At 47.8% G+C, this 14,925-nt stretch overlaps 1 protein-coding gene across 2 annotated transcripts in view; it reads left to right on the top strand.

The window, feature by feature from the left end:
- The window catches only part of LOC106748257 (ras-related protein Rab-37-like), a 163,803-nt gene that overhangs the window by 31,128 nt on the left and 117,750 nt on the right, over window positions 1–14,925 (top strand). Inside the window, exon 1 of one of the 2 annotated variants that reach the window (XM_014626604.1) lies at window positions 12,843–13,106. The exons of the other annotated variant lie outside the window; for it this stretch is intronic. The gene's annotated coding sequence lies outside the window, so the exon portion shown is untranslated. Of the gene's footprint in view, window positions 1–12,842; window positions 13,107–14,925 lie in introns of those variants that run through there. 2 annotated transcript variants of the gene reach the window in all.

Below are 14,925 nucleotides of genomic sequence, written 5' to 3'. Positions count from 1 at the left end.
GGGAACCGGCCCGACGGGAGTGGAACTCGACGGTACGACCCTCGATCCTTCGGCGACAGCGGTGCGACGAGGACGGCGAGTGCGAGAATAGCTGCTGCGGCAGGAGGTCTGTGAGGGCATCGAGGTTGGGTGGAGGAGAGAGAGAAGAAGGAGAAGTCGGACTCGTGGGGGAGGGGGAGGTGTGCGGCGAGCAAGACGAAGAACGACGGTGCGAGGAGGGACGAGGACGCGGCGAGGTCTCTCCGCATTTACGACCGCGGTGAGGTCGCGCTGAGGCCGAGGAGGAGGCACGGCGCGCGTGAGGGATCGTTCGGTCGATCTGGAGGGGGCAGAGGAGAGCGGACGGAGGGCCTAAGGGGGGATGCTTATCGGATCATAGCATCGCGAAGCTCGCACGTACGGCGACCGCAACACCGAGGGGATCGACGCAGGAACCGAACGGCGGCGACGCTTCGGCTTTGCGTGCACTCGTGCGGCACAGTTGTTCCCCTCCCCCCTTCTCCCCTCTCTCTTTTCTCTCTTTCCTCTCTCTATTCGACTCTAACTCTTTCTCCCGACCGGGCATCACGTCGTCGTCGTCGGGCATCGAATCGGATTATGCTTGTAGTCAAATGATAGCGTCGGGGATCGAAAAATTTCCTGTTTGCGCTCGTGTGTCGCCTCGCGTCTGATCGCCATCCTGGCGAGCATATAATTTGCGATGAAATCGATTTATCTGTTTCCTGACGGAGAGTGGAATTAGAACGTTCAGACGTAGCCTCGTAAATTTTCCCCTATTTATTATCACAGTAATTTTATACTGCAAGTGCTCGAGTCATTTAGCAGGGTAAATGCGAAGTTTGAGGGAAAATATGGGTGACGCTCCATAATAATTTATGTTAAACCTTTTATGTTGAAAATCAACATTTTTTTTTTTTTAGATAGAGGTAATTGAACGTAATTTTATCAAGTTCTTCCTTCACATCTATGTCGGAGATATAGATTCGTAAGTGATTAGCAAGATTAAAGCAGATTCAAGTTCATCTGCTATGCCGAATCTGGACGAGCCTCATGTTCCGACTAGTTTCACCTCGATACCGAGGGTTAAGATTACCCCGCTTCCGCGCAGCCAACCAGAACCAATCGGATTCGCCTCCCGAGGCTCGTAGCACGCGCGTGCCGACATTTTTCATTCCCCGTTTGTACGGGAAAAAGAAATGCCGTATAAAGCGTCCGTTAGCCCGTTATTTCCGCGTCGCGAGGGAAGCTTCGCTGTGGATTTAGCTGCCAATAAATCAACAAGTACGTAACTCGTAGGTCTTCACAGTCTGTTGCTCTCGTATTGGTCGACTGTGACACCCATCGACGAGTAGCCTTAACTCGGCACAGACAGACGCACGCACTAAGTGTAAGTTTATGTTCACACGGACGCGCGAGTAGCACCGGCGCCGACATGTGGACAGAAGCGACTTCGGACATGGAGAGAGAGAGAAAGAGAGAGAGATCTGAAGGATAGGAAGATAGGCAAACTCGCGCGCGGGTGTCATGATTTATCCGGTCGACGGGTGCGAGCGTGAGATTTCGAGTCCTTTGGAATTCCGGGTGGCGTTTGCGGGGAAAAGTCCGCCGGATGAGGGTGGGCTAGGAAGGCGGATGAGGGTGAGGGGAAAGTCGATCGACCGGAATGGCTCGATGGGACAAATCGATCTTTCCGGATTGTTTATTTTGCGTGCACGGTATTTATGGTGTCGACGTCCGTCTGTCGGCGTTTCGAGGATACTTACCGCTCTCCACTCCATGGACGTGATTTATAACGCGCGAGGCTGTGCACGACTGGGAATTTCTGCGTCGAACATCGCCGCGCGCGCGATGAATGAGCTAAATTTGGATGTCCGCGTCGAAGTCGGGGCTTATACGGGTGATATTTCTTGTTAATCTGGAATAATAAAAAAAGTGGTGTGTTTAAACATCTACACTGTAGTTGAAAATCGCTGTCTGTGTTGGTCTCCTCGCCTATTGGGTATATTTTCGGCATCGTTTCGAAGCACTAAAGATGAACAAAGGAACAGCTTTGAGAAATATTTCGTATTACGATTAGCAGATTAAAAACGAGAATTGTATAAATCTACCCGAACTCCCCTCGACAAGTTGTTTCATCTGTTTAACCGCGGAGGTTGTTTTTTACATTACGCGACAAGTCGGGTTTACGCCCGATTTAAGCGCTCTTCAACGTATTTTAGCCAGAGATAGCTTCAAAAATTGATGATCCTCAATCAGGGGTTGCGAGACAATGGTGCGTTTCCTGCGAAACGTCGTCCGACCCAATATTCAACTGGTCACCTGTTGATCGCGAGGTATACGAGTTTGCTGTATGTCGGAAATAAAAACAAATTCGATGCTTCCGGCTTTTCGAGCGGACCGCAGCACACGAGCTCGTGCTTTTCCTCGCGTTATGACGAACAGAGTCACGAACATTTTTCCGCCCACACGGTCAAATGGCACGGTTCGTTATTTATGAGAATTCAGACCACGAAATGGCCTGGAAGACAGCTCTACCTTACGTCTGCCAGCTTCGAATGAGCGAGAACCGACAACGCTAACTTCTGATGATTGTAACTCTCTTAATTCATTTTTCAGTCGCGGTACACCTTAACTTCGTGATTCTGAACACATTGATACATTGTGGCTTACGATTATTAGACAATTTACGTATTAATATATTTATAATTATCGCATTTTCTTGGCTCCTTCCTCGGTCAGTGTTATAATTTCTCAAAGTAACACACCAGCTCCGATAGAATCGCCGAATACACTTGCTCCGAAAAGCAGCGCGGGTCGCTTCTTTGTAAAACGGATAACAAATTCGCCGACGAGTTGTCCTCCTTCGATGCTCCTGGGAATTAAGAGCGTTGTAAGAAAGTCTCGCACGCTTTAATTACCATTCAGGCCGGAGGGCCGGAGGGAGGACTGGCTCATGCAAGTATAATTTCCCTCCCGAGTCTCGCACTATACTCTCGAATCATTCCTCGCCCTCCCCGCCTCTTTCTCTCCCGCTGCTCTGGTCTTAGACTGGCGCATTCAGGAGGGTATGATCGTACCATCTCTCGCTGAGAAACTGAAAGATGTGTATCGAAGAAACGCCGGAGCTTGCGTTTAATCGTTTACGACGTTCAGCGCGCTTTAATGGCCACTGCACGCCCTATATAGAATGCCTCGAATAAACCCGTTTAATGCACCGATACGATTATCGGTCTGTAATTTAACTCGCGCGTATACTTTTAATAAACGGAGAGAGAGAGAGAGAGAGAGAGGGGGGGAGAGAAATAACGAAGAAGCCGAGAAGCGCTTAAGAAGAAATCGATTCAGTTGCGATTCTTTTCGTGCGATACATAACGCTCCTATTATAGAAAGATGTGGCGCACGCGAAAGAAACGCGATCGTGCGAGTGAGCGAACTTCTCGCTCGTCACGTATGATCCGACGCAACGGGACACGAGATCTCGTGCGTACGTCGCACGCAATGAGCCACGTTCGTTAATGCTGGAAAGTAACTCGCACACGTACTTCCGCGGTTTTGTAATAAATCTCGTTATGTAAGCACGGCCGGTCGGGGTCGGTAGCGCATCGCCGCCGCGCGCTGCGCACGTCTCGTAGTCGCTGTATATGCGCGCGCTCGTCGCTGCAGCTTATTACCAAATAGCATGATTAATTTTGTAGAAAGCAACAATCGAGTTTCACTCCCCCCCCNCCCCCCGCCCCCTCCTCTTCCCTCTACCTCGAGCCGAACCTTGCTGGTTCTCTTCGATTGTGAGAATCGAGATTGAGAGCGCGCGTAGATCGCGCTATAGACAGCTGTCGGGACGCCTTTCCATCCGAACGCTTACGTACATGGCTAATTAATTAGAGCGAATGGGAAAAATCCATTTTTTACAAGTGACTTTTACTGTAACTGCATCATCTTGCGTAAAGCGTGTGGTGCGGTTTAGCGGAAGCTTGCGGAACTTTTGCGACCGTGTTGCTCGTCAAAGTCTCGCGATAACTCGAGTCGGAATTTTAATCCCACATGAAGTCTTAAAGCGGAGAAAGTGAAAATAACTTATCATTTGTAATATCAAAGCGGCACGGTAGAAGGCTGAATTTAGAATCGAATAGACTTGATTTAGAGCTGAAATTTTCGAGAAAACTAAGGATAAAAATTCGGAGATAAATTCATCGATTAAGAATTAAGGAGAGCATTAAGAGGAATCGAGAAGGAGACGACTTTATATCGGTAACGGCGGGAGTTAATTGCGGCGGGACGTACAGCATCGCGTCGTGGAGCAAAAATAATTGACACTAAGAGGCGAGCTAAGAGGAGAGAATTTCTTTCGGCTGCTTTCGTAGAACGCGTTCTCCTAATGATCGCGTGCAGCCTCGCTGAACTTTTTGCACGCGAGCGCGCTCGCGGTTATTCAATCAATCCGCGAGCGGCGTGTGCATCTGCCGAGATAGGCGTGGCGCCTCTAGACGTATCATTTATTTAAATTATCATTTGCGAATGATAGCCGCTTCCAGCGCGAGGGCCTGGTATATCCGGGGACGCAGCCGAGTGTGGCGTCAGCCTTTAACGCGTCCGTTGCTGCGCGCATCACCGATGATGCATGAAATTATCAGCGGTTGAATTTGCCTATGGCCAGTTTGGAACTTACACGCGTTACAGGAGACCGAGAGAGAGAGAGAGAGAGAGAGAGAGAGAGATTTCAGAGAAACTCTACGTCGTTGTTATCGCAGTTGAGAGAACGATTGGCACACGCATGATTTGTATACACTATGATGCATCTGCGTGAATATATTTACATGTGATAAGACCAAATCTTGTTCTAAGAAGGGATATTAGTCACGAAATATTTCGTTATTGCGCTGTTCCTCGGATTGGTGCGAGTGTGACACCGTCCGGAGCAGTGGATGTGAGTCATGCTTTAAAATATCGACAGCACTGTCGCGTTGTTCCACGTTGTTTGACGGATATCGACGAATGAAAAACGCTCGTTCTGTATTAATTCGATCAACCTGCTGCTGCGTGGTTCCTGCGTTTTTACTGATATAATCCTCCTACCTTTTTTTCTAGCTCGTCTCCTAACTTTTTCTACCTTCCTTCCTTTGACATTAATGCCAACTTTTCCGTCATTCAAGTCTCTCCAGTCCTTAAAATCCTTGGTTTGCATGTCGACTCGTCATGGTCATTCGAACATGTTATGATCAAATATCAAAGCAGTTTACATCTATCTGCGCAAAACTTGATGCTCCCTGACAATTTGCCTCCCCCAAGAATTCCTAATCCGAAGTCCTAGAAACGCGGCCGGGAAATTGGAACTGGAAACGAATAGAAATAATTTCGCTCGTAATTGCTCCGTTATTGCACGGGACGGCTTACATCGTAACGAGTCACTTAAAGCCGGCGAATATTTTTCCTCGCGCTCGCGACAGTGTTAATTGACGCGAAGCGATAAGATCACCGCGAAGAGCCGCGCGCGCTTCGCCGTTTCTCCTTAGGCGTGTCTCTCGCGCGCGGGCGGCGCACAATTTATTTAAATTATTACTCAGGGTGGGCGATATACCTCCACACCGACGGAGCGGCCGAGTGGGGGAACGAACGGCAGTTAATTAATCTGTTCGTCGTATGGCGGAAATTATCGACGCGAATAAAGAGAGAGGGAACGGTTGCATTAACGTACGCGAGCGCATGCAATATTAGTAATCGGCATGATAATTTTAGTGACATTCGGACATCGCGTTCTGCAAAACAGCTCGATATAATTAATTTCTTACGGTGTATTAGTGGGACGTGTCGCGTGACTTTCGCGTTATTATATTGCAAAACTGATCTCGCGTCCGATCGCTGCGTGCGTGCATTAGTTATGCGCGATGTAGACGCTCGTTTAAAATATAATGTGCAAATGTGAAATGTGTTTATATATATATATATACATATACACAGGCTGCGCGAGATGTAGGATAATGAATTCTCCCGTCGAATGAGAATAACAATCGGCGGATGAGTATTATTCGCGAATCAATTAGGAGCGAGCGAACGGCGTATCTTTCGTCGTCGCCGGTGACTATCGTTCGCGAATGGTAATGCAAATAAATGATACGTTTAGGAGCCACGCCCATCACGTAGACGATGCGCAACCCCGCGATCTTATCGGCGCTCGCCGCAGCTGAAAGGAAATAAATCGAGCCCTCCGGATCGCCCGTGCGCTAAACGCTTCATTTAACGGTCCACCATACGCTGAGCATTGCAAACAATGCACGGCCGTTTAGCCGTCGCGCGTGCGGTACGTTGTTTCGCGCAATCCCGCACACCACGTTCGACAAATGCAATTAGCGTAACAGAAGCGACGATTAATCGTCCCGTGTGTGTAATTAATGTTCGCCTCGTTTTCCGCTGCTTCGGCGGAAAAAGGAAAGAAAAACGCCCGTTGTAGTTTGAAGGCGGGTATCGCTACGTCTCTCACTCGAAACGACCGTGTCGACGTTCCTTGGTAAGCACGACACAAAGATCTATCAGACTATTCTTGAATATAATTTTACTTTTGACGTTTGATCATTATATGCCGAAAAGAAATATTTGTTATTTGTAACTATAATCATCGTAATGAGAGAATTATAACTAATAGAAGCAGTTTTCTAGCAAGTGTTACTATATCCATGTAAGAAATCGTGAACATTCGGCCAATACTGGAGATTGGCGAGGTACCAATTCAGTATTGAAACGTGGATTTCACGTAACGATACCAATGCTTTAAATAAGAAAGGCGGGATATGTCTCACTAATGTGTCTCACTTAAATATCTCAGTGGTGAGAGCGGGTTGGCAAGCGAAAGACCCGAGTTCGATCTCAGCCCGAGTTTGCCTCGCTCCGGTGTTTTTCATCTTATATGACGTTAAAAATAGATATCTGTAAGTATAAATAAGCATCCCTGGCTATATTCTGATCCTTCTTTCCACAGTGCACGATAAAAAATTTTGTCTTAAATTTAACACATTTTAAACATCCTAAACGGTCCACAAAAATCGTGAGAACGGCGACTCATATCGTTGCGTAAAAACGTACAAAGACAGGTGTCTTGAGAATCTTCCTTTCTTTTTCACGTAAATGGATTGAGGAGAATAGTGAATTTGTGAGAGGGACTTGTCAGCCGCCCTCGAGGGGCAAAGGTGCGTCGATCCTTAAAAACGATCAAGGCAGAATTTTCGCCCGGGCTTTTTCCGCGCGGCTAGTTAAACCGTCGGAGCGCCGATTTAATGGAGTAGCCGGGCGATCTCTATTACGTCCAGTGCTACATCGGATCGCAACGAAAGTACACGATGACGATGCGGATCCGAGGCTGGCCCGCCGCCAACGAGAGAGGTTCCAGAGGGGTTCAGCCTCTTCGACCCTTCCCGCTCGCTATCCGCCCTCTTTCTGCCTCTTTATTCTCCATCGTCGATTTTTCGCGGCGCGCCCGATATTGAGAACACGTGTATAAGCACGATCCGCTCGCGGAGGTACACCGAATTGGCTGCCATCGTTCCGACGACGGGGTTAATTTGACAGACAGAATATCTCAGACGCGTAATTATCAGCCGCAACGAGACCCGGATCCTGATAATTACGTTAATTAGAGTGTAAATTATAACGCGCGTCCTGTTCTTCTTAAGTTGACCGACGTGCGCGCGCGTCAACTCCGAATTAATTTCGCGAATTGAATTATAATCAATTTCCGTGTGTTAAGCTTTTAATTTTGACGACGGCGATCACGGTGCGTCAACGTGAGATTTTTTCGCGTCTCGTTTTAAACTTCGACGGAAATGGAGGCGGCGGAAATGAGGACGACATAGAATCGGTTACAGTTATGACGTCTCTCGATAGGCAGCGCTCGGTCGATCAGGGAAACAATCAATAATAATTATTAACCGGTAGACGACGACCGGTGGTTGAAAGCCACCTCGAGAACGCAGCAGCTCCCGTGTCGTCATAATTGCTTTCCGACAAAACTCCCGCTTAGATAATGCACAGTAAAAATTGTCCCCTAAAAATCGTGTCTCTCCCTCTCTCTCCTTCTCTCTCTCTCTCTCTTTCTTTCTCTTTTCTCTCATAACATACAACACCGTGCGTTAATCGGCCCGCATTTACACACGCGCGCTTTGCTATTTGTTGTATCAGCAAAATTACATCTGCGCGACAAAGGACTGCACCTGTAATCGAAATTACATATTAGCAAACGTAAGTACCAGCATGCAGATGCAACCGACACTCTGCGATTGTAGCAGCGCTCCAATTTGTGTGTCTATATATATATATATATATATTCATATCTCGCGATTATTTGCACCGAAATATTCACATCGTCGCGTCGAGAACGTGAGTTACACGCCGCCGCGAGTTAAACAGTCCAAAATAAGCTTGGAAAATCAGCGCTCGGGTTGTTTTGACGAAATCGATGCCGGCAGACAAATGATAGATAGATCAGAGACGGGGAAAGTGAAAACGGAAGCGGAGGCGGGAGGATTCGAAACGATCTCGCTCGAATCGAATTGGACTGCACAGAATTGGCGGTGATTTAAATTGGCTGCCCTCTCGACCTCTGCCGTTTAACCCATTTACCGGCACACTCGTGAATAGGCTCACTCTCTTTTTCCTTCCTCCGACCCCATCCTCCTGTTCCTCCTCCGGCGCCTTCTCGGCACCTCTGTCCTCCTTCTCCGCCTCATCCTCCTGCAACAGCCCGGCTCGTAGGGCCGTCCTCTTGTTCTCCGAACTTCGTTGCCTGTCAGTCGCATTTATCCTCTTTGTGGCGCGGTTCGATCGGGCTTTTAAAAGCTGCAGACAGGGCGCGATCGGTGCCAGCCGACGACGATGGTAGAAGGGAGGGCCGGGGAAAGGGGAACGACTGCTTTTTCGGATCAAAAGGGATCCACTCACGAAGTAATCCGGAGTGTGTGCTTCGGATTCGTCGTTAGACCTGTTGAGTTTTAATGTACGCATCGGCTATTGTTGAAGCTCGCCGGATGAAAGAGACGCTTCTCGATAACCCCCCGACGAGGAGATTTTGCGAGGCGGAAACGCCGCGATTGTCCGCCAGTGTGCGCTGTCACCCTTGAATTAAATGCGATCACGTGCCGACGGCAATAGGTCATTTAACAAATTACACGAAATATACATGCATTACTTAACTCAACTTAATAAGTAAGTTTTGTACAGTAATATTTGTACGTGCGAAATTTGTATCCACCGTTCTACTCGTTCTAAAGATCATACGCTTTTCATCTTGCACCTTCAGCTGCAAACCGTTGCAAACCATACGCGAGAGTACGGTAAAAGAATGTAATAGTACGTAATGACGAAATGCTTCCCCTTTGAGTATGTCAAAGTGTTCTCTTCTTTATAGCGGGCCCGTCGCGGCTCGCCATAAAAATAAGTAGTCCTTAGTGGCAAATTAAAAGAAAGGGGAGGGGGGAGGCGGCGCGAGCAAAAGCAGCAAATCGTCGTGCGGCCGGGGCATCGCGCAAATCGTTACGCGGCGGGTAAGTGCACAGTAGGGCCCATCACGAGGCCGAAATTATCGGCTATCGAGTCCCTCCTCGCGAACTCGTTCTCCTAATTGAATGTTTAGGATACGGGGCTCGATCACGCAGGAAATCGCATTATAGTATCGCAACCTTCTGGGGCGTAACCAGGCTCGCTTACCGACGTAAGGCGATTTCGGTATATATTGTGTATACGTACTCACGCGCGTTCTCTCGGCGTGCGCGCTCGAAATTGAAGATTATCGCGAGACAATCTCCGAGAACGCATTATGCGGCTGCGCTTTCATAAATTGCGCGCCGCGCTGTCGAATCACTCCCGTGAAACAAAGCGACTAATTTCGCGTTTCGGTCGAAATGAGGAAAGAGGAAGCGAAAGAGGCGAGAGAGCGCAACCGTGACGTCGACTGTCACCGACAAACGCCGCATTTTTTTTCTCTCCCTCTCTTTCTCTCTCTCGAACATGCGAGCGTGACGCGAACCTTCCGCTATGACGGAATTTCATTAAATCCCCCGCCGATGTCTAGCCGTACACGGGTAAATTGATGTAACGACATTTTGGTACATTGAACTCAATTTCGTACCTCGATGGAGTTCGTTCGACGTGATTTTAATTAATTAACCGGTGCGACCGATCCGTGCGCGTGCGCGCACACGCTCTCTCCTCCGTTCGATGCATTTCGCGCCTCCTTAGAGCGGGAAACGCGGCTCCTCGATTTCGAGGAGGAGACCGGGGCTGAGGGAGGGGTGGGGCAGTGCGGGAAGAAGGCAGGGTGGAAAAGCGGCCGACGGTCGTCGGCTTTCGCACGCATCGAACAATCGATCCTCGAACGACGACATTACGGCGATGGCCAATTACGGGCGCGACGCGTCAATTATGGACGGTAACGGGAAATCGAGTTTTATTCCCGGCGCAGCGGAGACGACACGTAGACGAGGACGATTAAACCGCGCTCTTAACGTCTTATTTCTCGCTTTATGAGCGGTGTTTTCAACGATTCCCGACGCGCGGTTTGCGCGCCGCGCTGCGCTAGTCTCGAGCATCGAGCGTATTTCCTTTCCTTCTCTTTCTTTCTTTCTTTCTCCCTCCGACACATCTTCCCTCTGTCGAAGGGATAAGAATAACAAGTGCGACACCGTCACACCGGGTCATTAACATTCATGCGCTGTGTCTGAATCCATGGGGATTGATGGGATATTAATGATGTGCCGCGCGAGCGCGATCGATCCCCGCTCGGCGACGTGCGACGAAATGCTTTTAAGCGGAGGAATTTTTTTTCACAGGCGCGAAAACGCGCAAAAAGCGGCGCGAGCGGTGCTGCATTCTCTCTGCATTTAACTCTTTTAACTTACATTTAATTAAGAGGAATTTTTGCACCGTAAAAAGGCGCTTTGCCGGACCGCCGCGTGTTCTCCGTAGCGAGCGCGCGCCGCGGTTCCGATATATAATCGTTCTCATTTATCCTTTTTCGTTCTGCGCCCGCCATTGTTCGATAATCTGGGATACGTTTTTTGCGAAAGAATATCCAGCCGCGCCACCGGTTACGGGGATGTGAGTCCGCGATCGAAAACGTCAGTTGACGTTAAAAATGGATTACGTCATAATACTCGCATTGATTCGAAACGATCCGCTGTAGGACGGTGAGACGTAGCGACGATCTTTCAGATTGTACTGTGTGTATAAAGTTCGACTACACGCAGGAAAAAAGTGCTAAAATCATATCAACGTAATCGTTTATTCTTCAGTCTTTTATAAATCAAATAATATTTTTATCAATTTAAATACCATATCGTATATAGTCAATCATACTTCTACTTGTAGTAAACATTTGCCAAAGAATATCGGGCATCCATTTCACTTGGATCAAGCAAGTCTTACTTGAACGATAGCGCTTTTTCTCAGCGATAGAATATAAAAGATAACATAACTTTGAGACGGGAGAGAAAAGCTTGCCTTTCGCCGATAATTTTCCGGCACCGAGTGGAAATAATGAACGAAGCGCGAACGTGCTCGAACGCCCGCGAGATCTCTCGTCACATGGATACAAAGGTCCGGGCGAATTTTCCGCGCGCCGCGCATCCCGAAAATCGAGCTGCAAGTGCGTTAATTAAATGCAAGCCGCAGAAAAAGTGGCGGGTAACTTTGTTATCCAACGCGGAGCGGCCCACTGGTCGACGCTTCTGACAGGCATCGGCTGTCGATGCTCTCTCGGCACGGCTGTTACGTTTACGGGCCGTTGATTGCGCAAATGGAATTAAAGCCCATTTGCTGAGCCCATTTGCTGCCAATTACGGAGCGTTGTGACGCAAACGGCTACGGGCGGCTTTGTAACGTCAACCTGACGTGCGGACCGCGAAACAGCGCTGTTATTCCGAAAAACAGCGACAACGCGAGCGCGTTCGATCGTCGGGATGCCGCGGTGCGCGTCGATGCGATTAAAAAAAGAACCTGCCGTTGCAAAAGGCATTACCGAGACATCGATACACGAGCCGGATTGACTTAACGAATCAATTAATCGCGGGTACGTATTGATTGATCCGTCGTTCGCTCATACAGGATAGATTATGCGGACGTCGCGTTTAAGGGGATAGCAAAATCGATCACGAACTTAATAAGCGTCGATAACGTAGAAGTGATCCTCAAAGGTTACGTTACATAAACTCTGACATACTGACGCGATCACGCAACTCTCGTTCTTGTATTTCTCGTGTATACGAGTATAGATCTTACGTAAAAGTGCGATATAAATATGAATGCAAATGCACGCCTATTTAATCAAATTTTGCTAATTACTACCAATCCTTTTTTCAACATGTATCGTCACACACCGAGCAATGCTCCAATTTCTTTTCGCGCGAACTTTTACCGTATAGAAACATTTATAATGTTATGCAATCGTACTCTGAGAAAGAAATACTTAAAAACTTCTTTGCGGGAGGGGATATCAGGTTTATTTCACAGAATAAGTAAGTAGAAAAATTAATGAATTTTGTTTCTTTCGAAACAAATTTTTAAATATTTTTTCTCAGTGCAATAAAAATATAAACTTTGCAGAAGAAATAAATTCTATTCAATTTCGACAAAGTTTTTAAGTACTGCTTGATAGAGCGTGACGGGATGAGGGGGGGCAGACATTTTTCTCTTTTCCTGTACTTTCCCGGTGATAATTCTCCACGGAACAGTTCGTCGTGCGTTACTCATTCGTCGAGGCGATTATGACGACGGTTCAGCGCGATTCCTGCGAGCATACCGAGCGCGTGTCGAGCGTCTCGCGAATCCGCGCGTACGTCACTGCAATTCATCACGCGGCGGACGCGGCAACGGCGTTTCCGCTTATTGTCTCTCCTGTCTTCCACTCGCGGCGGCCAGTAACGCACGCGAGATAAAACGCGAAACTTTCGTAGCTTTCGTCGAAAGTTCAATTTTTAGTGCCGCGACACGTGAGAAATCTAATTATTCTGGCACGCGTTTCGCGTACGCGTGGTATTCACTCCGAATTATTGGATATGTCGAAGAGGTGTCGAGTCGTTTGAAGAACGAAACACAGATGTCATAGATGAAAAGAGTTGCCGAATGCGGTAAGTCGGGGCCATAGACATATAGAATGGACTGAGCATTGCCATTGGGGAGCTGAAGCCAAGACGGAAGGACGGAGATATGTTAATAGTGAAGCTTTCTTTGTCACACAATACCGTGTTCCCGCTTATCCTATATGTGTATGCACTGAAAAGAGGGTTTTGATAATAAATACTGAAATTTGGTGAATATTTATCGACCAAATATTTAATTACTGCACGAAAAAAAAATAATTTCGCGCTGGCACAGCAAGTTGTCCGTTACTATAGGAAAAACAAAGAGATTTGTTACAGCAAAAAAGATAATTTTGCTATTGTAGCAAAGCCGTTGTGTCAACGGTAAAATTTAATTCAGCGTGGGAGGCGCGTTTTTGGGCCGCAGTGTGTCAGCCTCTCGCGTAATTATCTTGCAAAGACAGGCGTGCGAATTTACGAGCGGGAGAAGTACGTTTAGCGTAATGCGAGCGTGCATATTTGGCGATGCAGCGGTCCGCGAAAGGAGAAACGCTAAATTCCGCCGATAAAACGGTCGCGCCGGCGACGACCGGCTCTCGTGAAACGTGCGCTGAATATCGCGCGTACGTATTGCCGAAAGGGTTACATCAGCCTCGAAGGCCGCGTACCGACAGGATTTATTTGATCATTGTCGCCCCGACGCCGCTCGTTCTCTCTCTCTCTTTCTCTCACCTCGTCGCATCGTCAGCCACGCCGGGGAAATAATTGCGCGCTAATTTGGATGCCGCGTGTGACGAAGGGAGTATGGAAAGCCAGTGCGTAGTCGTTTAATGGAATTAGTAAGGCACTCGGCCGTGCCGGAGAGGGTGCTCAAATAGAAACTAACCCCCTGAGCCCCATGGTGTTTCGATCTGTTTTGTCTCCGCGTTTTCACCCTCGGCATTCCCGCTGATCAATCTTGTCTCTTTGCCAGCTCTCTCTCTCTTTCTCTCTCTTTCTCTCTGCATGTGTACGGTCGCTCTTCCTCCTCTCTTTTCTCTCGCTCTGCCTCTCCCCCCTTCGCTATTTTTAATTGTCATTGTCTGCTGTGACGCGAATCGCGGAACCTATCGAGGAAACGAGAAGTCCCGCGGATAATGGATATTGCGTTTTAAATGCCGCGTCACGTCGATTGCGGCCAAGTGCTGTCCGGAAAGTGATATGCTTCGTTTGACCGGTATTAACTCTTATCACTCCCACCGGTCTTCCCTTTTATCGAGGAATTGGCAGTGTGCGTATCAGCACGTCTCTGTGAAACGTGCGCCCGACGAATTAATCCTTCGCGACCTTAGCACTCGAGATGTGATAACTGCGATAGAGGAGACGGAATTGATACTTGATTAATTGATGGAAGAAATGCGGGTATTATCGCATACCCTATGGTTTTCTTAAGACAATTCAGAAATGATTAAAGACGTCTTGGATAACTAAATGTCTTGTACTACCGAAATTAGTTTTCATTGAGAATTGTAATGCCAAGTGTTTTTATAACGTGTTCCTGATGGATTCCGTTTATCTACAGTAAGTTATCTAAAGTGGTTATCTAAGTTTTCTTCAAGTGGAGAAAACGGGAATAACTTCCCATTTTGTAGCATCAGAGGGAGCACAATAGAAGACTCAACGTAGAATTACATAGACTTAATGCAGAATTGAAGTTTCGACTAGATTTAACAGGCTAGAAATCGTGATATCGCAAATTCGTATATTCCACGTACGCATCCCGTACGTCTTTTGTTTTATTCTACCATGTAAAAGTTTTGCGCCAGCCGAGTCTGATATTTTTCTCACCTCAGCAACGCGACGTCGCGACTGCGACGATTTACGCGGT

This window comes from Dinoponera quadriceps, unplaced genomic scaffold (assembly GCF_001313825.1).
Source record: "Dinoponera quadriceps isolate SergipeBrazil2010 unplaced genomic scaffold, ASM131382v1 scaffold2600, whole genome shotgun sequence".
Taxonomy (NCBI): Eukaryota; Metazoa; Arthropoda; class Insecta; order Hymenoptera; family Formicidae; genus Dinoponera; species Dinoponera quadriceps.
Note: the sequence above shows the minus strand (reverse complement) of the source record. Positions and strands in the feature narration are given on the sequence as shown.